General features: G+C 44.4%; 1 pseudogene; it reads left to right on the top strand.

Annotated features, from left to right (window-relative positions):
- Positions 1-1676: 1676 nt before the first annotated feature.
- On the top strand, positions 1677-23106 carry LOC129048881 (zinc finger protein 620-like; annotated as a pseudogene).
- The last annotated feature ends 1563 nt before the right edge of the window (positions 23107-24669 follow it).

The raw sequence follows: 24669 nt of genomic DNA, 5'->3' as shown, positions 1-24669 counted from the left end.
AACTTATTTCTCACAGTATGGAAGGCTGGGTGGTGAAAGATCAAGATGCCAGCAGGTCCAGTGTCTTGGTCTCTGCTGGTCCTTATATGGTGGGAAGGCAGAAGGGCAAAAAGGGCTAGTACCCTCCAGCCCTTTAATAAGGAATGAATCCAGTCCATGAGGTCAGAGCTGCCATGGCCTAATCACCTCCTCAAGGCCCCACCTCTCAATACTGTTGCATTAGGGATTGAGTTTTCATGTGAATTTTGGAGGGAACACAAACTTTCAAACCATAGCAGGGTCCGAAATGAGAAATCGGTAATAGGAAAATAAACAAGGAGAAGAGAGAAACAGAAGTATGCTACTCAGCCTAACCACCAGCTTCCTCTTGTGAGTATCTACCCTGGTCTGTTTCCTGACCCTAGTGTATGCATTGGACTAATCTCAGCAATATTTACAAAGCACTTACCTGGGCAAGGCAACATCTAGGTATTGTGGAAAAGAACAGGATGATTCATTTTCTTTAATAACACTTGTACAGAACTCACTGTGTGCTAGGCACCTTTCTAAGGACCTTATAAATATTAACTAGGTTAATACTCAAAACAACTCAATGAGATGGGTATTTTATTACCCCTAATTTACCAACGAGGAAACTGAAGTATGATCATAATAGCTACTTTTTAGTAAGTATCTAAAATGTGGGCAGGGCTTCAGTGTTGTGTTTTTTTTTGAGACAGAGTCTTGCTCTGTCACCCAGGCTGGAGTGCAGTGGCGAGATCTCGGCTCACTGCAAGCTCCACCTCCCGGGTTCACGCCCTTCTCCTGCTTCAGCCTCCCGAGTAGCTGGGACTACAGGCGCCTGCCACCCACCTGGCTAATTTTTTTTTGTATTTTTAGTAGAGACGGGGTTTCTCCGTGTTAGCCAGGATGGTCTCGATCTCCTGACCTCATGATCTGCCCGCCTCAGCCTCCCAAAGTGCTGGGATTACAGGCATGAGCCACCGCACCCAGCCTCAATGTTTCGTCAGTGTAGTCCTCAGAGCCCTATAAAATAAGGTTAGTATTTCTTGTATTTTACGGGGGAAGAAACTGAAGCTCATTGAGCTTAGGTGACTTGTTAACAGCCATGCAGGCACTAAGCAGTGGAACTCCACTGCATCACACCAACTCCTGGATCTCCAAGTCACAGTCACTATCTTCAGGAAGCTGAGATGAGACATGGGATAACCATGCCTTATAGACAGATGCAAATGCGCAGCAAGAAGTTCCTAAGTCCTATCCTTCCTCCCCACTCCCATAGCCACAAGCGTCTGGGATTGAAGCTCCCCATCTTGCTGTGGGTGGAACGGAATAATCAGACTTACAGAAAAACTTACAGAAAAACTGAAGTGAGACCCCCACCCTCCAAACGTGGCCTCAGGCCTGGAGGTTTAAAGACAGACTCAGGTTTTACTCTATTACTGCCACCTTCTTAACCCCTGCCCTCAGCTCCTCATGCCCCAGCCTTTCTCTTCCTTTATCTCCAAGTCTATGTGATTGAAAAATCATCATCCCTGGAAAGGGAAAGAAGGGGTCTCAATGAGACAAGAGAGGGAGGAGGTGAAGGGTGGCTCAGTAACTGGGGAGGTGGAGGCCCCAGGGTGGAGCTCAGAGGCCTCATTCCCCCGGAAGCCCACCCTAGGCAGAGGGGGGCCATGGCTCAGGCTGCGCAGGACAAACAGCAGCGTGGCTTCCAGAACCTGTGCTGGGGATTTGCACTGGCAGGTGCCTTCTCCAGGGTCAGGAAATTCTGTAGCTCCAGGGCAAAGGGGATGGAAGCTGGGAAGAGCCTCTGAGTTGAATGCTGGTCCGACCTCTCCCCACTCTCTTCCCCTCTACATAGGAGCCAGAAGCCCAGTGTTGTGGCCCAAATTGCTTTGAAGTCCTGCCCTTTGTCCTCTTCTTCCTGAACAGATCCGTCTTCCTGGGGCAGGACATGCATTCCTCACACCATCCTTTTTGAAGGGGATGAGGTAAACCTGGCCCAGCCGGTTAGTGCTGGGGTGGAGCCCAGCAACGGCCCTGATCCAGAGCCTCTGTTACCTGGGGCAGCAGAAGCGAATGAGAGGACAGCTGTAAATCATGTCTGGCCTGCTGATGACATTCTCCTCTCTCAGCTAAAGGACTGAGGATGGTCCAGCCCCTTGAGTGACTCTAGGCGGGGCTGTGAGAGGGAGCCCCCTAGCCAGTGCTTGGGGAGGAGGAATTCAGATCTTGGGAAAACAGCAAGCAGCAGCAGGTGTGGAGTAAGCAGGGAGCGACCCGTCTGGGACAATTGCCTAGAATAAACACTATTGTCTGCCACAAGGTTTTCTGTGCCAGCCTGGACCTGCTGAGCTGACCGTGTTTGAAGGGCCAGTCGTGGGCTAAGCTAGGCAAGCTGAGATCACTCCTGCAGGAACCTGAGGTCATCACAGGTTGTGAAGACAGAGGGCAGGAGCTTGTGGGACCAGGAATGAGTGAGGAGATGGAAAGTAAGTCTCAAGGGAGTGAAGACCCAGGAGGAAGGCTGGAACAAGGCTGGGTGACATTCGTTCTTACCAAAGGCTAACTTCCTGGTGTCATCTTGGATGGTCCAGTGTAAAAGAACAAGACCTGACCAGAAACAGCAGAGCCTCTCTCCAGACATCCGGGGCTGGCTTCAGTTACACCCACTGTCTTCCCACTGTCTTCTCAGCCCCTGGGATGCACATGTTCATGCAGCCACCCCTGCTCCGTCTGTCCCTGTGACCCTCTGATTTTCACCCACCTCCTGGTGCTATTCTTCTCTATCACAGGAAACTTGCATCCTTCTATTATTATCTTCACTGTTCAGAAACCCAGCAAAGAATTAACCGCATGAAAATCCACATTATACCCTCATTCTACCCAAAGTGATGTAATTCACCTTGTCCTTCGGGGATGGGGGGACTTGCAACCTCATTCCCTCATCTACCTTTAGACACTGAGCTTTAGGAAACTGTTACCTGGAGGAAAGGCCCATTGTGGAGGGTACCGTGGTGACCCAGAAACAGCCCTGGAGCAAACGTGCCATCCAGAGCAGGCTAGGACCTGCTGATGGGTGTCCTGGGAAAATGGCCCCGCTCCACTCCCCACCCTGGGACCTCTGTGAGGTATTTTAATTCAGGAATGATTAGCACAGATCTCTCGCAAAGCTCTTTCTTGACCACAGCCAGAGTTAGGTGAGAATGCAGCCACAGGGAAGAAGGGAGCACCAGGCAGAGTCTCTGGCAGCCACCACATTGAAGCTCTTACTTCTCCTCCAATCACCTCTCATGGAACCTAGGCCATCTATTTTCATTTTGGAACAAAGAAAGCAAAGAAGAGGAAGGGGAGGGGGTTGGGGAGGGGGAAGGGAAAGAGGAAGGGGGAAGGACACGGGAAGGGAAGGGAAGGAAGGCAGGGAGAGGAGGGGAAAGGGAGGGAAAGGATGGGAAGGAAATTGGGGAAGAATAAAGAGGGGCAAGACAGTGGTCATGGAGCGCCCCCTAATTATAACGTGTCCACATTTTCTCAAGTTGCAGCTTTCATCTGAGTCAGACAGTTATAGATGAATGAGGAACAGGGACTAAATAGGGCCAAGAAAAAGGAAGTGGAAGGGCGAATCATGGCTGAAGCAGTGGGGTATATTTCCTTTTACTTATTTTCCAGGCAAAGGCCATTTGGTACAAGTCTCCTTGATTGACTTTTGTTCGTGGATTAGGAAATGTGTATTACCTGCTCTGCTGTCCTAGTGTTTCAGGTTTTTATTTGTGTTTCTTCATATAATGTCAATAACACATAGGCAAGAGAGCCTGAATGCATGTTTGTGACTTCCTTGAAGGCAAGGGCCCACCTGCCCAGCCTAATACACTGCAATTAATAAACATTTCCAACTTGATTAATAAACATTTCCAACTAATTTCCAACTAATTTCCAACATTTCAAACATTTCCAACAAATTTCAAACATTTCCAACTAATCTCAAACATTTCCAACTAATTTCCAACTTGATTAATAAACATTTCCAACTAATACACTGCAATTAATAAACATTTCCAGCTTGAAGACTTTTCATTGCTCCCTGGGCTCCTGTAATTTGGTTCCACAGTAGCCTCTGTTACAACATCCTTGGCTGCTGCTCAAAATCACCATTGCTGTGTGTAATCGGAAGGCCAGTGACAGAAGGAGTAATAGTTTCCTCATTAAGCCTTGTGGTGTCTCCTCACCTACCAAGGCAGGGTACTTCCCGCACAGGGGTGGGTCCTCTGATATTCAGGAACAAGCAACCTCAGAGGTGTTGACAGAAGTTCCAACAGAAGCAGCCTCCCAAAGGCCCCTCGTGCTCATTATTGTACTAAAGTATTGCACTAAAAGGGGAAAACTAAATATGGTGTCTGGTGCCCAAAAAGGATCTTGGAAAAGTTTTTGCTGCCAGAAATGGGTCTTTCCTTGAGGATAGACTCAGCCAATCAGAGTTTTTTCTGATGATGTAATGCTTTGCAAACAAATTGTATTGGTGGGAAAGCTCTTAGGTATTGTGAGGGTGTAGAGTTTCCACTGTAGCTCAGGAAAAATTGTCTGTGGCTTCATTTAAGTTTTGACTGAATTCCATTGTGCTTATATTTCCAACCAGGCTGAACTTGTGTTTGGCACTTGTTAAAAAATTGGGAATCAAGAAACTTTCTTTTCCTCTGATGCCAAAAGCTGCTGATTCCTTGTCTAAGATGTGTCCATTTAAAAAACAAAACAAAACAAAACAAAAAACCAAAGCTAGCTGCTGATTAATCAATGTCTGCTATGTGCCGTTGTCATCATCTCACAGCTGTACTTATCGTCAGCAGAGGCCCTAGGAAGCTGACCAGCAGAGCATCAGTATGCAACGGCGGGTAGGAAATAATGCCCCGACAGGTTAGGCTGTAGAAAAAAAAGAATCTTTGGGGTGGAAAAGAAGTTAGAGCGCAGGCTACACATGCCTGTATTTCCATCTGATGAATTCGCAGGCACGCGCTTGCCATAAGTCCGCTATGCACAGCGATGCAGCACTAAATATAGCTCAGAGCTTATTTCCCTCCTTCAGAATGTGTCGTCCCCAGCTCTAGAGCTTTTCCTCCCCCAGACAGAGCCCCTGCTGTCTGCCAGTCTGGGCTGGAATTAGCACACCGCTGCTGCGTAACTGGGTGTCCCTGCTGCTGGAGGCTGATGCTGGTGCAGGCAGCTATACCTGCAGTTGTGTTCCTTGGTTACCTGCGTCCAGGAGCCTAGGCCACCCACCCTTTACCACATACGCAAAGGATGTCATCGCCTGATTCACTGTCTCTGTTATTTCAGACAACAGGCTGTTCCTCTCCCCACCACCCCTCCACCACACCACAGCCTTTCTCTCTGGATCATCCGCCACACCCTCTCCTCATCCGGGAAACCTCAGGCCAGCTCCACCTTGCTTCAAATCCTCCCGTCTCTCCAGTCGATTCCTTTCTCTCAGCTTTTATCTTTGCCACTCTCTTCCCAAATATGGGACACTTAATTATGGCTGACTCAAACTGTCTCAGTTCACAAATATGTTTATGTATTTCATTCTATGTACCACCTATATTTCTTCCCCCCGCCCTCCACCGCAGCCTAGAAGAAAGAGCGCTGGGCTTGAATCCAAATGCAATGCTCTGGGAATCAAAATTGGGATAGTAAAACTTCTACTGCAGGGATTTTGTAAGATAAAATAAGATAATATATACCTGGCACATAGTAGGAGCTTCATAAAGATTGGTTGAATCTGCCCTGGAATATAAACTCTTTAGACATTCTCCTTCTCTTATGTACATACTTTTCCATTTCCCCAGCACCCAGTCCCTCTGAGAATAGGGACATGTAATCAGTGCCAATTGACATACTTTAATTTTCAGTATACCTTTTTGGATCAGGAATCCTTAGCAAATGGGTAATTTTAGGCATCTACAAATTACAATGACAATGAAATAACCTCATAGGTTGGGAGGGGAAGTGGGAGCTACTTTCAGTGGGATACTCAAGGCCGACACAGGCAAAATTGCACGGGGCACACTGTGATGCCATTACTTGTCACTATAGAGAAACTTTCTTCACCTATTTCCTCTTACTATTCTGGTCTGTTCTTACTTTCAGCTGACATTCAACTAATTAATTCCTACAGAGGTGTTAACGGATAAGGCAGTTCTGATAGGGTGTCAGCCAATAATGGCCCTAAGGGCCCAGCCTGACTTGTTTTGCCGGGCCTCCTATCACATCTGAAAAGCAGCCTCCAAAAGATGGAAACCCTTTGCAGGTCCACAGGAAATGTTTTCCTTCGGATCAGAAAGGAATGGGAGTCAGGCAGTGCTGTTCACCCCCAAGGCCAGTGATGGTGTGGCTTGAATGCAGAGAGGGGTTTCTTGGGCTGGAGAGATAGGCAAGACCTCGGCTCCTAACCCCCCCCCCCCGCCCCCACCTTTCCCACCCTCACCTCACTGGCATCTCTCTCTCTCTTTTTTTTTTTTTTTTTTTTTTTTTTTTGAGACAGAGTTTCGCTCTTGTTTCCCAGGCTGGAGTGCAATGGCACGATATCGGCTCACTGCAACCTCCACCTCCTGGGGTCAAGTGATTCTCCTGTCTCAGCCTCCCGAGTAGCTGGGATTACAGGCGCCCGCCACTATGCCTGGCTACTTTTTGGTATTTTTCAGTAGAGACAGGGTTTCACCATGCTGGCCAGGCTGGTCTCAAGCTCCTGACCCCAGGTGATCCGCCTGCCATGGCGTCCCAAAGTGCTGGTGTGTCCAGAATTTATTCCTTCCGGTGGGTTCTTGGTCTCGCTGACTTCAAGAATGAAGCCGAGGACCCTCAAGGTGAGTGTTACAGTTCTTAAAGATGGTGTGTCCAGAGTTTGTTCCTTCTGATGTTCAGATGTGTCTGGAGTTTCTTCCTTCTGGTGGGTTCGTGGTCTTGCTGAATTCAGGAGTGAATTCACTCACAGACCTTTGCAGTGAGTGTTACAGCTCTTAAAGGTGGCGTGTCCGGAGTTGTTTGCTCCTCCTGGTGGGTTCCTGGTCTCGCTGACTTAAGGAGTGAAGCTACAGACCTTCACAGTGCGTGTTACAGCTCATAAAGGTAGTGCGGAGGAAAAGAGTGAGCAGCAGCAAGATTTATTCTGAAGAGCGAAAGAACGAAGTTTCCACGGCGTTGAAGGGGACCCCAGCAGGTTGCCGCTGCTGGCTCTCTTATTTAGCCCCACCCACATCTTGCTGATTGGTTCATTTTACAGAGCGCTAATTGGTCCATTTTACAGAATGCTGATTGGTCCATTTTACAGAGTGCTGATTGGTGCGTTTACAATCCTTTAGACAGACACAGAGCAGTAATTGGTGTATTTTTACAGAGTGCTGATTGGCACATTTACAATCCTTTAGCTAGACACGGAGTGCTGATTGGTGCATTTTACAAAGTGCTGATTGGTGCATTTACAATCCTTTAGCTAGACACAGAGCACTGATTGGTGCATTTTTACAGAGTGCTGATTGGTGCATTTACAATCCTGTAGCTAGACACAGAGTGCTGATTGGTACATTTTTACAGAGTGCTGATTGGTGCATTTACAATCCTTTAGCTAGACAGAAAAGTTCTCCAAGTCCCCACCTGACCCAGAAGTCCAGCTGGCTTCACCTCTCACTGGGATTACAGGCGTGAGCCACCACACCTGGCCGGCATATCTTAATCTGCTGCCAGGGGGCCAAATGACAGGGACACAGGTGATGAGCTATTCACAGCATCCCAACGACCTCAGTTCTCAGCAGCTTCTGGAAGGGAAACTTTTCGAACTCTGACCCTTCCAGACAACCCCCATCTTCCACCTTCCTTCCTGAGTATCAGACAAGGGCACCTTTTGTGAAAGACACACTGGTCTTGCTGTGCACAGCTCTCATTTTGCTGGCTGGGTACTTTGCATAATCCTGAGAGTGAGCAACCCCTAAATCTTACACCCTAGACACCTCGTTTGTCTCACCCCAATCCCAGCTCTGCAAAGTTGCTGGATGGGTAGATATACATGCAATCTCATTTTTCATTGCTTCGAGATATTTAAGGCACATTCCTAATCACTTTATTTGAGCTGCAGTGAAGCCATATTAGAATTTGGAATCTTTGACTTCTATTCAAGAGTTTTCCTTCCATACTAATGCTCCCAGGAGCACTGAAACCCAGCATCCATACACAAAGGATGCATTTAGCTACAATGGTAAAAAGTTCACACTTTTCTCTAAAAGTTCTCTGTGTTTTGAAACACATTTCAAGGAGGCAAAACATGGGGTTTTGAGTTTTCACCCAAGGGGCCCAATACCTTGGTGATATAGTTTGGATGTTTGTTCCCTCCAAATATCATGTTGAAATGTGATCCCCACTGTTGGAGGTGGGGCCTGGGGGGAGGTGTTTGGATCATGAAGGCAGATCCTCCTGAATGGCTTGGTGACATCCTCCTGGTAATGAGTTAATTCTTGCTCTATGAGTACACGTGAGATCTGGTTGTTTAAAAGAGACTGGAAGGCCGAGGTGGGCGGATCACGAGGTCAGGAGATTGAGACCACGGTCAACCCCATCTCTACTAAAAATACAAAAAATTAGCTGGGCATGGTGGCGGATGCCTGTAGTCCCAGCTACTAGGGAGGCTGAGGCAGGAGAATGGCGTGAACCCTGGAGGCAGAGCTTGCAGTGAGCCGAGATCACGCCACTGCACTCCAGCCTGGGCAACACAGCGAGACTCCATCTCAAAAAAAAAAAAAAAGAGAGCTTGGAACTTCCTCCCCCTCTGTCTTGCTCTCCCTTTTGCCATGTGACACACAAGCTCCCCTTTACCTTCCAACATAATTGGAAGCTTCCTGAGGCCTCACCAGAAGCAGATGGTGACATGATGCTTTGTGTACAGCCTGCAGAACCATGAGCCAAATAAGTCTCTTTTCTTTATGATTTAGTCTCTCTCAGGTATTCAGTGGAATAGCTGATATTTATAGCAATGGAAACAGACTAACACACTTGGCTAATCTAAGTGTTTCCCCCTATCCTATTTCTCTGCGTCACTAACTAACATTACCTATGGACCTGAACACTGCTTTTCCCAGTAGAAAAGGGCAGGTGGGCGAGCCGTGTACCTGTTTATGAGGCTGTCTTAGGAAAGCCTTTCTCAAATGATGTGCAAGTTCTGTTAGCAGTTCCGCATCCAGCCTCACCAAACCTGCTTTGCTTCAGGCACTGATGCCTTCAATCCATGGGCTCAACACTACATTCTCAAGCTAGTGCAGACCAAGTTAGGCAAGAGAAACATTGTAGGTCTTTCTGTCCTAGTCTTGGCATTCACTTTCTCAGAGGTGAGGCCCCAGGCAACCACATATCCCCAAGGCTACAGTCTCCTTCCCTTCTTTGTACTTGCTTAAAATGACTGAGTATTTTCCTCGTTTTCATACCAGTTCTACTTCTGGAGCGGCACCTGTTGTGAAGCCCTGCCCTTTAGTGGGGCCCCAATCACAGTATCTCTTGCTAGATCCTTCTTTTGAGGGGCTGGACTTTGCTTTCGCCACCCCTAGCCCTCTTGCTGGGATCCTGATTCATCCATTCCTATCATCTGGAATACCTGCTGCCTCCCTGATGTCAGCCATCTTCAGCATGTCTCCACTGCCTGGCCCCAGTTTATGTCTGGATTTATGCCCAGTTCAGCTTGGGATTTTCCATGCAGCCCTGCTCCCTAGTTTAGACTGTGGGCTCTTTCTGTGGGCCATGGTACTGCTGGGGTGCTTTCTGTTGGCTGTCTTACCCCATGATCATTTAAATCAAACTGACTACACGTCACAGCCTGCTGTTTCTTGAGAAAAAAATTGCTCGAATCCCACTTCCATCCACACCCTGCTTTCTTGGCTATCTATTCTGACTGTAATTCCTGCCTTTGGCACTGCCCAAATCTGGCAGTCTTCCTTTTTCCATCCTCTTTGGACCTTGGCTCTCCTCCCCACTTTCTGGCTAGTTCACCATTCTTCCTGGTATTCTCACTGTCTCAGGGGAGGGGTCTGTATCATGCTTCCTGGCCCCCCAGAAATCCTCATTTCTTCTTCTGGTCAAAGCTTGTCATGTCTCAGTCCTCGGTCTTCCATCTTCTAACTCCCACTATGGTTTGAAACCTACTTTTATGCATTAACAGGAGTACGATGCATGGGTAGGTTGCTTAACTTAAAGAGTCAGGAGGGACAACAGGGCAACCTTTAGTTTTGGCCTCATCTCAACCCAATTTCCTCCTCCTTCCTCACAGACAAGTCCATTTTTGACTATTTAAAAACCTGTAGCGGCCAGGATCAGTGGCTCACGCCTGTAATTGCAGCACTTTGGGGGACTGAGGCAGGGGGATCACCTGATCACCTGCAGTTAGGAGTTTGAGACCAGCCTGGCCAACATGTGAAACCCCGTCTCTACTAAAAATACAAATTAGCCTTGCATGGTGGTGCACACCTGTAATCCCAGCTACTCGGGAGGCTGAGACAGGAGAATCACTTGAACCCAGGAGGGTGAGGTTGCAGTGAGTCGAGATCGCGCCATTGCACTCCAGCCTGGGCAATAAGAGTGAAACGCCATCTTAGAATAAATAAATAAAAACCTGTAGCAAATATGCAACCATATATTCAGTTGTGTGCATATTTTAAAAAATCAACCCTAAACCCAACTATTTGCTTATCCTCCTATAAATCTAATTTTTGGTTGAGAAAACATAATCATTGAAGGTGTATGTGGCAGAGACTGCACAATCAAATCCTGTACACTCCCTCCAATGTCCCAGCAGCCTCCCTTGCAGTTGGGTGATGTAAAGTATGACTGTAAGTATCTTCTTCATCCCTCTCTCCCGCTGCAGTGACCTTGATAGCTACAAGTGGAGATGGATCTTTGAGCTATTAGATGGAAGGCTGTCTCTGCAGACCCACACTGGATTTTAAATAAATAAGAAGTATAAGTGTAACTTTGTTGTGCTAAGTCACTGAGCTTTTCGGGTTTGTTTGTTATTACAGCATAGCTTAACATTGCTCTGACTAATCCTATATACAAACCTTAAACACGTGTGGGGGTTTATTTCTTCAGCTGCTGGCACCCAAGAATTGCTTTCCTAAAAACTTAAAATGTATATAAATTATATGTGTTTATTATAGAAAATTATGAAATATAAATAAACAGAAAAGAAGAAAGTAAAAATCATCTATAATCCTCTTGGTCAGAGTTATCTACTGTTAACATTTTCATGTCTACACATCACGTTTTTTCTATGTATATAGAAATATAAATTTATGTATATATGCACATAAACTTATATGCGTGTTTACATATTATTGTAGAACCTATTTTTTTTGAGAGAGGAAGAGAGCATTTCTCTCTGTCACCCAGACTGGAGTGCAATAGCGTGAGCATGGCTCACTGCAGCTTTGACTGTCTGGGCTCAAGCAATCCTCCTGCCTCAGCCTCTTGAGTAGCTGAGATAGCTGAGACTACAGGCATGCACCACCATACCCGGCTAATTTTTGTATTTTTTGTAGAGATGGGGTCTTGCCATGTTGCCAAGGCAACTTCTGGGCTCAAGCCATCCGCCCGCCTCAGCCTCCCAGAGTGCTGGGATTACAGGCGTGAGCCACTGCGCCTGGCCACAACCTACTTTTTTATTTGACAAAATATTCTGTTAATTTTCTCAAGGCAATAAATACTATTCTAGAACTCAATTTTTAAAATTTTTTTTTCTGAGACAGAGTCTCCCCCTGTCGGCCAGGCTAGAGTGCAGTGGTGCGATTTCACTGTAACCTCCCCCTCCTGGGTTCAAGCAATTCTCCTGCCTCAGCCTCCTGAGTAGGTGAGATTACAGGCTTATGCCACACATGCCAGGCTAATTTTTGTATTTTTAGTAGAGACAGGGTTTCACCATGTTGGTCAAGCTGGTCTTGAACTCCTGACCTCGTGATCCGCCCGCCTCAGCCTCCCAACATGTTGGGATTACAGGTGTGAACCACCGTGCCCAGCCTAAAACAAAATTGTTAATCATTGCATAGCACTGCATTATGACAGCACCATGATTTATATACTGTTAGACAGTCTACTATCTTCTTCTACTGAAATTGCTGCAGTAACGTTTCTACTTCTTTTCTACATATTTTATCGCTTACTTCCTCTCCTACTCACAGACCAACTCTTAATCATCGACATTCATAGAATGCAAATGAGGCAATCCAAAAATAATAAAAATGTTCATGAAATTCACAATGTGATCATTTGGATGGGGAAAGAAGAGGCAAAGTTTTTGCAGTACATTCATCCTCATAATCATAATGATGATTATCAAATTTTGGGTTTTATTCTGTATGGTAATAACTGACTTGGTGGTTGCAAAGGAGATGGTACGGTAGGTAACAATAGGAAGCTGCTTTAATTAGCATTCCATGAGGCTGCAAGAAACAAAAACAACAATGAACTCAAACTTATAGTAGTTTAAACAAAGACAGAAGCTTATTTCACTCTCAGATAGAAGTCTGGAGATAGACATCCCCATATTGCACTCCCTGGGGTATCAGAGACTAAAGTTTCTTCTACTTATTCCCTGTGGATTTTTTCCATTCCCAAGGTCACTGAGCAAGATCTGAAATGATTGCTTTAATTTAAACCATCACATCTATATTCCACCCAGAGGAGAGGATGTAAAGAAAGACGAAGAGAATGTCTCTTCTAAAACGCATTTTTTTGGAGGTTGAACATACCAAGTCTGATTAGACAGTTGGCCATATGTGGGTCTAAGGGAGGCTGGGAAATGTTGTCTTTATTCTGAGTGTCCCTGTGCCCAGATAAAAATTGGGGATGCTGGGCCGGGCGTGGTGGCTCATGCCTGTAATGCCAGCACTTTGGGAGACTGAGGCGGGTGGATCACTTGATATCAGGAGTTTGAGACCAGCCTGACCAAGACGGTGAAAGCCCTTCTCTACTAAAAATACAAAATTAGCTGGGCATGGTGGTACACACTTGTAATCCCAGCTACTTGGGAGGCTGAAGTGGGAGAATTGCTTGAACCCAGGAGGTGGAGGTTGCAGTGAGCCAAGATTGCATTATTACACTCCAGCCTGGGTGACAGAGTGAGACTCCATCTCAAAAAAAAAAAAAAAAAAAAAAAAAATTGGGGATGCTATTGCAATGGAAGAAGGGAAGATCGGATATTGGGTGACAACCAGATATCGCTGACATAAGAACCACCAGGTGATTTATAATGCCCACAAGTAAATAATTCAATCCAGCCTCTGATGGGGGAGGATCCAACAAAAGGAAAATACCTATTACATCAACAATAAAATGTAATCAAACTTTCACAAAGAACAGATGGACTAAAAACAATACACATTCAGTACTTTAATTCCTGCTGGATTTCTGAAATCAGCCAGCTCCTTCTGAATGAACATGTGCTAAAGAGAACAACTGATAACCTCCTGAGCATCTTAATTAGCACTGGATTTCATCAGAATGGTGCTGTGTAATACATCAGAAGCTGAGCACAGCAGATTCCAGGCACACCTAGGTCTAATTCCCAAGTCCCTCAAATAAAGCAAGTGAGAAGAGCAGGCCATATACATAGGGGGAGAAAGCTAGTCACCTCCACACTTCCAAGCTTTTGCTCTCGTGGCTTCAGTTCCCTAGAATCCGTTGTCTCTTCTCTATGTGAAGAAGTGCTGCTCTTCCTTCTAATTTTATTATTATTATTATTATTATTGTTGTTATTATTTTGAGACGGAGTCTCGTTCTGTCGTGCAGGCTGGAGTGCAGTGGCACCATTTCGGCTCACTGCAACCTCCGCTTCCCGAGTTCATGCCATTCTCCTACCTCAGCCTCCCGAGTAGCTGAGACTACAGGCGCCTGCCACCACACCTGGCTAATTTTTTTATTTTTAGTGGAGACGGGGTTTTACTGTGTTAGCCAGGATGGTCTTGATCTCCTGACCTCATGATCCACCAGCCTCGGCCTCCCAAAGTGCTGGGATTACGGGCGTGAGCCACTGTGCCCGGCCTCTTCCTTCTCATTCTTGAAGAAACTAGTCAAATGTTTCTTAGGATGCCTGTTCTTTGACCCTTCAGTTTCGTGTGTCATTCATTCATTCATCAAATACTGATAGAATCTACCACGTAACAGGCAATGTACTAGGCATTGTGGGGTGGAGTGGGGAGACTCAAGGACAAACTACATAAGACTGTGGCCTCAGGCTGCATATAACACTAATTCAATTAGATTTGTTTAGTCAGACAGCCCAGCACACTGGGGCAAGGGCTAGTAGCCCCAATATGCTGTGCTGTCGGACTAAACAAAGAATAGATAGCTCCAAGAGGGCAGAAACCTGGTATTTTAATTAGCACACATTTACAGGGCTCTCGCTATGTGCCAAGCACCTTTCTGTTCTATGTGCTTAGAGCATATTACTCTTCTAAATCTTATGACAATCCGTGAGTATGTACTTATCATCACCTATTGCAGATGATGAAACTGAAGCATAGACAGGTTAAGTAATTTGCCTAAGGACATGCAGCTAGTAAGCAGTGAATGTAAAATTGAATACAAGGAGACTGGCCCTAGCGTGCATGCCTAACTCATATTCTTCACTTCTTTATTATTCACACTATTCTGTACTTCCAGTATTGAATAGGATGCCTGGGATCTCGTAGTTATTCAGTAAACGTATGTTGAATGGAAGTGAGCTGGCTGCTCAACACTGGCCAAGTTATCCTCTCTGAGCCATAATTCCTACAAAGATAAAAAGAAGTTAGACTGGAAGACCTCTACGATCCCTTGAAATTCTGAACTATGGAATTATAATTTTTTTCCTTATTCACAGCCTAAATAATCTTTTAGCTGAGGTCTGGAAGAGATCTTGTGGGATCATATGTGGAATTCTGGATTTTAGCCAGACTTCCTCCATAGTAACTAGTTGAGAATTCTTTTAGTTTATCAAATCCTTTAAGATGTCCCACCTTTTTGAAGCTAAGTAGTAGGTGATTCACAGATTTTATGAATAATGTGTGATAGAAAAGATCCAAAAAGTTTCTTCATAAGGTGGAAAGGTAAACTGCTTTCCTCCTGCATATACACCAGTTTGGTAGCAAAGAATATTTTGGTAACATTTTATTTCAATTTTAGTAAGATTGTGTCCTTAGCCACCAAGAGGTATCTAAGAGTGGACACTATAATATTTCTCAGGCCAACATTCTTTGTAAATGTGGCTACTAACAATGCATCACCTCCAATAAACGGCTCTAAATTACTCTTTCAGATTATACTATTGCATGACACTGTTTCCCAAAGACCTAAGCATACAGTGCCAGGCGTTTGAGCAAAGGGCCAGAAAATCCCCATGATCTGACAAAATGCCAGTTTAGGTCATTATACTTTGGCCAGTTCTCTCCTCCCTACGGTGTCAGTTGGCTACTTTAGCCTTCACCACCCAGCGCATGCTGCTTGGTAATCACTGAGTTGGCTGGACTGTCTTCTCTGGTGAGTACTGTTCGGAAAGGGGCATTGAGTTGGGCTAACACTGACTGTAGGGAAAAATATTGGTGGTAATAAGCTTCTCTAAGCTGAAATCAACAGAGGTATTATTTTCTCCATAGGGCTGAAGTCAACAGGGAGCAGGACTGTATACTCTTGCATTTGAGGATTTAACCTACTGCGTATGTTTTTGACTATTTGCTTGACTTTGAAAGTCCCTGATGTAATGATTTATCATTTTGCTGAGGCAGGGATTGAACACAAACACTGTGAGAGTGGTAGAAAGTTCACAGTGAGTCACCTCACCAGCTAGGGAGCCTAGTCAACCACCTCGCATCTGGGTATGTCTCCACTTGGGTATCTAATATATGATTTCCTTTAATTTTCTTGACAGCCTTGTAAGACACTTATTATTATCCCTATTTTATGCATGAGAGAATTATATGTTCTAGTGCTGCTCACACATTTAAAAATATTTGGAGATCTAAGAGTGTTTTTTCCCTCAAAGGTTTATTTTGTGGGAGGAGGGCTAGAGGCAAACTTAGGTAGAGAGATGTGAATTCATAGCACATGCATCATAATCAATGTATGGGGGTTCCTCTCTTGATTGATGGATTGATTTCTTCCTTCATCCCCAATATCCACTCTCATTCTCTTCCCTCATGAATTTTTGCAAATGATCCTTATAAATACAGAATTCAGTATGTATGTGTTTTTAATTTACATAAATGACATTGTGTTTACATCTCATTCTCTTTCTTGCTTTTGAAACTCAAAACTAGGATTTCAATGCCCATCCAGGCCACTAAATGTGTATCTAGTTCAATGCTTTGAATTGCAGAGTATTTTCCATAGTATGCATTCCTGATATTTTATTTAAATGTTTCCCTTGCTGTGGACACCAGGATAATTTCATATATATATAAAATATATATGATTATTACTGTATGTAATATATATTGTATATCTCCTATCTATATATGTGGGATTGATGTCATAGCACATATGTACATTCACTTCATTAATTACTGCCAGATGGCTTTCCAAGTGGTTGTACCTGTTTACACTCACACCAACAATCCATGTCACATTCTTGATATTATTCACCAAAGTTTTATTTGAGTCAATTTACTGATTTTCTTAAGTCTTTATATAGTGGAACAATTAACTGGAAATCTTAACAAAAGAAAGGTAGGAAGGAGTTTGGTGAGCTGTGACTTTCCTGGCCCCCTCCTCAATAATTTCCCTCTCCCATTCTCCTCTCCTGTCCTGTGTTCCTTATTCCTTTCAAATTGTTCCAGAACCTGCTACAGGAAATTACTCTGAACTTTCTCCCTGAACCACTTCCTTCCTTTTCATCAGAGTTCTTTTTCCCTTCCCTCCCTCCCTCCTTCCCTCCCTCCCTCCCTCCTTCCTTCCTTTCTTTTCTTTTTTTTTTTTTGACAGAGCCTCGCTCTGTCACCCAGGTTGGAGTGCAGTGGCGCTATCTCGGCTCACTGCAACCTCCACCTCATGGGTTCAAGCAATTCTCCTGCCTCAACCTCCCAAGTAGCTGGGACTACAGGCATGCACTGCCATGCCCAGCTAATTTTTTTATTTTTAGTAGAGATGGGAGTTTTGCCATGTTGGCCAGGTGGGGCTCAAACCCCTGACCTCAAGTTATCCGCCTCCCAAAGTTCTGGGGTTACAGTCGTAGGCCAATGCACCTGGCCTCATCAGAGTTTTCTATGCACCTCAATAGAATTTTCTCCGACTCCTTTCTAAGTATCCAAATTCCTCCTATTTTGTGAGGTACAACTTAAGAACCAGTTCCTCCATGAATCCCTCTCTAATTACTCTAGCCTACACTTGTCTCTCCTAATTTTTACTACATATATCACATTTGGGGGTCTTATTTTTATTCAATTTAACTCTATTATGTTCCATGTTGTTTCCAAAAAGAGAAATTGGGCAAATAAGATGTATAGTGTTTGGTTAGCCTCATTCTTCCAGGAGGTCACTAGTTTTGGACCACGGCCTGCATCTGACTTACACTCCCCAAGTTCTTGTGGGAAAATCAGATACATGCACCAGGCAGTCTTACCTACCACCTCGAGTCAATCTTCTATAGGATTATAGAAAGATTTCACCAATAGTAGAAATATGTAACAAGCATTACATCTGCAAAATATATAACCAGGCAGTCTTACAAAATCTCTCTCTCACTGGTTATATATATCTTTATTGACTTCGAGTTTGTGGAGGTAAAAAGTATGAGGTGGATCCCAGGAGCATCTGTGGCACTCTCTGCAGAACTTAGCCTGTTCCCAGAAGGTGCTGTCCTCATTGACCTTTCAACAACCACGTGCTCATTACCTGAACAACAAGGTTCCTAGAAGACACTGATCTTCTTTTTTCATCTCTTTCCCATAATTGAGCCACCAAAATTAAATGAATTCAGGGAAATACTCTTACCCACCACTGTTACGCTATACTATTTTGCTTTCTCTGTTTTCCACATAAAAATCCTACATTGCAAAGGAAATGACTAATTGCTTTACCAAAATTTACTTTCTTCTTTCTTACCGTCAGAACTTTGACGTTATCCAAGATGGCATGGGTCTAGGTATAAAACCACCTTTCCCAGTCTGTTTGGCAGGTGGAAGTCTATGTGACAGTTGTTGCCATTAAAATAAAAGCCACAGATATGGTGTAAGACGTCTAGAATGCTATTTTTCTTTTGCTTTTTCTTTTTGAGACAGGGTCTCACTCTGTCACCCAGGCTGGAGTGCATGATCATGGCTCACTGTAGCCTGGAATTCCTGACCTCAAATTATCCTCCCACTCAGCCTCCCAAGTAGCTGGAATACAGGCATGTACACCATGCCTGACTAATTTTTTTTTTTTTTTTTTTAGTAGAGATGAAGTCTCACTATGTTGTCCAGCCTGGTCAAGAATGTTCTCTAAAGGGAAACAACTCAGTTGGCACCCACCAATGCCCTTATCCTTTCTTTTTCTTTCTGCTTAGAATGTGGTCATGATGGCTGAGGATAGAGGTGGAACAGGTGCCATGCTGCTCTCACAAGATGGAGACCACATACTCTAAGAATGCTGAACAGAAAAATAAAAGGAGTCTGAGTCCCTGATGACATGATAGAGCTACCATAACCACCATGGATATCGTCTAGGTGCTTTGTAATATAAAAAGAATAAACCCTCTAATTGGTTCAACCATTGTGTTTGCATGTTATCTATTGCATGCAGTCAAACTCAAATCCAGATTGTTATTTGTTTGCTTTTGACAAACCTGTACTCCCAAAGAATCTTGCAGTGGTTCCAAGCAGCCTGATAGGGAAACCATCTGATCATCCTTAAGGAGAGCCCAGTGGTTCTCCAGGTCAGACCTGTGGTGCTCATTTATCAAGCTTGTGAGCTCTGCTTCTCTTCCATCTTACCAACTTTCTGTGGCTGATATGGGATATCACCCCTGGTTTAGAGGTTTGTAACAGATATTCTTCCTTACTAACGGAGACTTCCTTTAATGAGAAAGACATCAAGTGCCACATGCTTACTTTCCTAGTTTCCTTTGCAGTGAGGGTATAGACATGTGACTTAATCTGGTCCAAAGAGACCAGAAGGGAAGGCAACTGGGACACGTGGAAACAAATGTCCTTTTTTTCTTCACTGGAAATGATGCCTAGATATGCTGAGTCATCCGTGGTCAGCAGCATGGACAGGATGGCAAGACATCAATGGGAAGCACTTGGATGCCTGGCAGACCTCCCTGTCACATCCCCAGCCCCAGATGCCAACTGCCTTTGAACATCTGCCTATTGTTTACACCACTTCAAAGGATATTCTGTTCTTGGCACTTAAAAGAACTCCAATGATACAGGGGTGTCAGAATAGGGCTTGTCACTCACTTCAGCATTTCTTTTCTTTTTTTTTTTTTTTTTTTTTGAGACGGAGTTTCGCTCTTGTTGACCAGGCTAGAGTACAATGGGGAGTGCAGTGGTGCGATCTCGGCTCACTGCAACCTCCGCCTCCTGGGATCAGGCAATTCTCCTGCCTCAGCATCCCGAGTAGCTGAGATTACAGGCATGAGCCACCATACCCAGTTAATTTTTTTGTATTTTTATTAAAGACAGGGTTTCACCATGTTGGCCAGGCTGGTCTTGAACTCCTGCCGTCAGGTGATCCACCCTCCTCAGCCTCCCAAAGTGCTGGGATTACAGGCGTGAGCCTCCGCACCTAGCCCTGCTGCAGCATTTCTAAGTCTCTTTCTTTAAAGTAAGTTCCTCAATGCCTTAACCAGCTAGACCTCTGGGTACCTGCTTGGCTGGTCATTCAAACATACCCAGACAGGTCTGAATCTGCAAGAAGTACAGTGTAGACGTCATGCTGGGACTCCTCCTTTACATGCTTATTGTAACCCCCATTTAGTATTGCACATTTTCATACAATGACCACTGTGTGGCATGCTGTTAATTTTTAAAATAGTAAAACAATTTTTATGCTTGATGAAAAATATTTATAAGGAAAACTAATTGTTAAAAGAAACCAATAGTTTATTTCAAAAATCCACAAACATGAATTAAAATATGTGGAGTCAAACATAGCCCTAAACTTTTATCACCTAACTAAAATATTTGAAAATAATTTTGGGGTTTTTTAGGAACAATCCATAGCATTCAAAGAGGATACCAGAGGATACATATTTTATTTGCTACAAATAAGTATTGTATTACCATGGCCACGCTCTAATATTTCTTCAGATGAGATATTTGCTCCTAGTCAATCTGGTGGTATTAATTTGCTTTCTAAATCAGGTAGGGACTGCAGGACAGATAGGCTGAATATTTAATATTTCTGTTCAAAACTTCAAGATACATGTACCTTTCAAGTTGCTCTTCAGCCTCTTTCCTGCCACAGCAGGAGTGCTGCTTAGATGGTCATTTCTAAATGGAAGAACTCCAGCCCTCTCTAAGTCACACAAAACACTTGGTTGAAAAGAGAACCTGGCCAGGCATAGTGGCTCACGCCTGTAATCCCAACTACTCAGGAGGCTGAGGCACAAGAATCACTTGAACCCAGGAGGCGGAGGTTGCAGTGAACCGAGATCGCGCCACTGCACTCCAGCCTGGGTGGAAGAGCAAGACTGTCTCACGAAGAAAAAAAAAAAAAAAAAAAAAAGTGAAGATTTCAGCCAATCATCTGAATGGTGTCAGCCTCATAGCGAAGCATTGGAATGATTAATTTTTTTACTTTTCACAGAGATTTGGGCAAGGTAGAGATACAGTTTTTGTTTTTTTTTCCTGAAGAAGATACCAAATGACCAAGAGGAAATCTCTGATTTGAAATTACTAGAGAAAATTAGCCAATACCTTTGTGTATTATAACTACACATTGTTATCAAGAATGTTAAGACTCCTGAATGATGAAGTGGTGTCCCACGAAGAAAGACTGCTAAATAGCAGTGTGAGGATTCTCTTTTAGAAGAGGCTAATTTGATAAGGAAACAGTTAGACTTGGATTCTGGGTCAATCAGAAACCAACCCTGGTCCAAATAAGAATGAGATAAATTCTTTGTGTAGCTATCACTAGAGAGCTTTGACCCCCATTCACACTGCATTTTGATTTTTATTCTATTTGCAAGAACCCTAGGGAGGGGGAGAGTCGCTGGCATCCCTAACATAGCTCCCAACAGGGACACTGCCCATATTAAACAAGTGCAAGAGGGTTGGGAGGAAAAAGAGCTTTTGAGAACATCATGTGCCTTCCTTAGCAGTGCTCAGGGCATTGGTGGACACGTGACTGGAGAACAGTACTCACAGAACCAGGGCAGAAAGGAATCTGAAAAGGCAAATCATCCTAATCTGCACAAATGAGACCAGGGTTTTCTCATTATTGGCAGATTCTGGGTGAAATCTCAGATCTCCTGATTCTTTCAGTTCAGTATTCTTCCAGGGTATCATTTGGTCAAAAGCTATTAAGAAAGTAAAGAGGAAAAAAAAAAAGATGTTGCAACTTTGTGTGTCAACGATGGGTATGAGTTTGCTCCTAGAAGCAAGGGAAAATAGGTATTTGCTATGGGTCTCTAAATTGAAGAAAAGACTTCACCAAAAATGCCAAAATATTCCTCAAAATAGCAGTCTAATTTGGATGAGAAGGACTGCTACAAACATGATGACTGTAAGAAATGTCACTCACTCCTCCCCACCTCCAGCGCTCTGGCCAATGGATAAAGACAAAGAACTGGGTTAAACGGGAGCCAAAGCATAAGCATTATTAGGGCCTCAGTGGGCTTTCCTTGTGTCTGTGACGCACGGGGTCAGTGGATGCCATGAAATGGACTCAGGGTCCGTTCTTACTTCTCCCAACTCCAAAGGAGAGTGTGAGGTGGGGATGCCAGCCATGTTCTAGACCACACTGCCTAGGAGCCAGTGACCTTTGAGGGAGCACTTGCATACCTCACCAGATTGAACGGGCCAGCCGGGACCCTGTGCAGAGGGCCCTGTACAGAGAGGTGATGCTGGAGCATTATACAGGGGTGGCTTCCCTGATTTTTCATTCAGCTAACCTGTTCTGGTCTCCTAGCTAGAGAAAGGGGAACGCCCATGGAACCCCTATCTCTGAGAATCTCAGAGTGAAACCATAAATGAGAAGGAAGGACTAATTCCAAAGGAGCATAGGTCCAAAGAAACAGAGTCCCTCAGACTGACACTGGGAGGGCTGCCAGAGAATATTCCCCAGCACCTAGATTTTGGGAGCAGCCTAGAGCAGCCCCAAGGTCACTGGATGGTCAAGATAAAGTCAAAGAGGGGAGATTTCACAGATGGGTCCACCAGGCATCAGGAGGCCTGTGCTGATGAGAGAAGGGAAAGTGTGAGAAATTAGGAAAAAATGTTAGCATCAGCACACAACTCTACGAATCAGACAACTCCTACCGGTCAGATAGCTTATGAATGTGGAAAATGTGACAGGTATTTCCGTCGAATGGCAGACTTCCACTGACATCAGAGAGGTCACGGTGATGAAAAGTTTTGAATGCAAAGAATGTGGATGACTTCAGATGCAGCACATTACTTGTTTGGCATCAGATAATGCACACTAGAAATAAACCATTTAAATGTCAAGAATGCGGGAAAGGTTTAAATTCAGATGCAGCCTTGATTCAGCATCAGAGAATCCACACTGGAGGATCGCCCTCTGAATGTAAGGAGGGTGGCAAGGTCTTCAGCAACAGCTCAGTCTCCCCTTACTCTGTGAGTGTAACAAACGTTGGAAAACTTCTGGTTGTAGCTCAAGCTTCATTGTCCATCAGCAATGCACACTTGGAAGAAACCCTATGGATGTAAAGAGTGTGGGAATCTATTAAGCACGGCCTTGAATTCACACTGGAGAGAAGCCCTTTGCATGTAAGGATTGCAAGAAGGCATTCGATCAGAAAATAACCCTGATTCAGCACGAGGAAGTTCACACTGGTGAGAAACCTTATGAGTGTAAAAGGTGTGGGAGCCCCTCAGCTGGTGTGGAAACTTCGTTATGCATCAGAAGCCACACACTCAAAAGGCACCCATTGAAACATACGGCTAGCCACCGTCAGGCTCACTATACCCCTCTTTGTTTCTCCCTGTTGCATGATTTTTAAGTGTCCCCACTGTCTCTCCTGGACTGTGTTGATTCTTAACCATATGCCTCTGTCCCCACAGCTCTGCATATCTGGAATGCCCACTTCTCCACCTGTCCAGTCATATATTTAATTCAGACTCTTGGCTTCCATCATGAAACGTTCCTTAAATTCTCTGAGCCCTTGCCTCCCCAACATGAACTCTCTTCACAGTTAGAAAAGAAATAAAAAACAAACTCCAGAACTTTCAAACATAAGAGGAATGTAAGTTTCCAGATTCAAGAATACACCAAATGCCCAGCAAGATGGATTGGGGGGAACCTACGTTAAAGAACACCACTGTGATTTATGAAAACACCAAGCTTAAAGAAGAAATCCTAAAAAGTTTCTAGAGAAAGGAAACAAAAGATCAGAAATGAGCACGGCGTTAGATTTCTCAACAGCAACCTTGAGAATCAGGTGACAATGGTGTATGCCTTTAAAGTTCTAAGGAAAATGATTTCCACCCAGAATTCTATGCCTTCAAGGGTAAGTATAGAATAAAGGCATTTCAGATGCATTAGATAGGCTCATGCATCCTTTCTCAGAGTGCAACACTAAGTAAGGGATAAACCGGGAAATAAAAAGACAGATATGTGGACACCCTATTTCAGTCTGTATATTGGAAGTCTCCTAAGTGCAAAAACAGAGGGGTCTGTCCATGTGGAGCTATATGCATCTTGGAGGACATCCTTAGTAGGGTGAAACTTTCAGAGATCTATCCGGGGCACGGTGTCCACCCACCCTTCTTACTCTGTGCTACTCAATCACAGTGTGTGCCTTTGTCAGATTCAGGGTGTACATGCCCTTTGAGTTAGATGCAAGGCCCTATTGGTCTTAATTTTTTTTTTTTTTTTTTTTGAGACACGGTGTCACTCTGTTGCCCAGGCTGGAGTGCAGTGGTGCAATCACAGCTCACTGCAGCCTTGATCTGTCAGGCTCAAGAGATCCTCTCACCTCAGCCTCTCGAGCAGCTGGGACCACAGGCACATGCCACCATGCCCTGCTAATTTTTGTATTTTTTGTAGAGATGGGGTTTTGCCATGTTGCCAAGTCTGATCTCAAACTCCTGGATTCAAGCAACTCACCCCCTTCAGTCCCCCAAGGTGCTGTTGGGATTACAGGCGTGAGCCACCAGGCCCAGCCTGTCTTAAATTTATCTCACTGCTCTTCCAAGTGACCTCAAGGCACGAAACATTTTCTTGCAACTTCATCTAGTTATTTTTTACGAAGAGGGAAAAACCTGCCATTATTTTCTGTTACCTGTGGAAATGAGGAAAGATGTAAATGTGCTCTTTTGCACATCTGCCACTTTTGCAGGCAGCTTGATTTTGCCCATTGCAGGAAGCAGAGGATAGTGGATATAGTAGTATACATAGTGGATATAGGGTAGTAGTACAATAATAATAATACACAGCAAGGATGAATTTGGTTTGAACCCAGGTGCGTGACCTTGCTTAAGTTATAGCAACTCTGTGTTCTAATTTCCT

This window comes from Pongo abelii, chromosome 9, assembly GCF_028885655.2.
Source record: "Pongo abelii isolate AG06213 chromosome 9, NHGRI_mPonAbe1-v2.0_pri, whole genome shotgun sequence".
NCBI classification, from domain to species: Eukaryota; Metazoa; Chordata; class Mammalia; order Primates; family Hominidae; genus Pongo; species Pongo abelii.
Note: the sequence above shows the minus strand (reverse complement) of the source record. Positions and strands in the feature narration are given on the sequence as shown.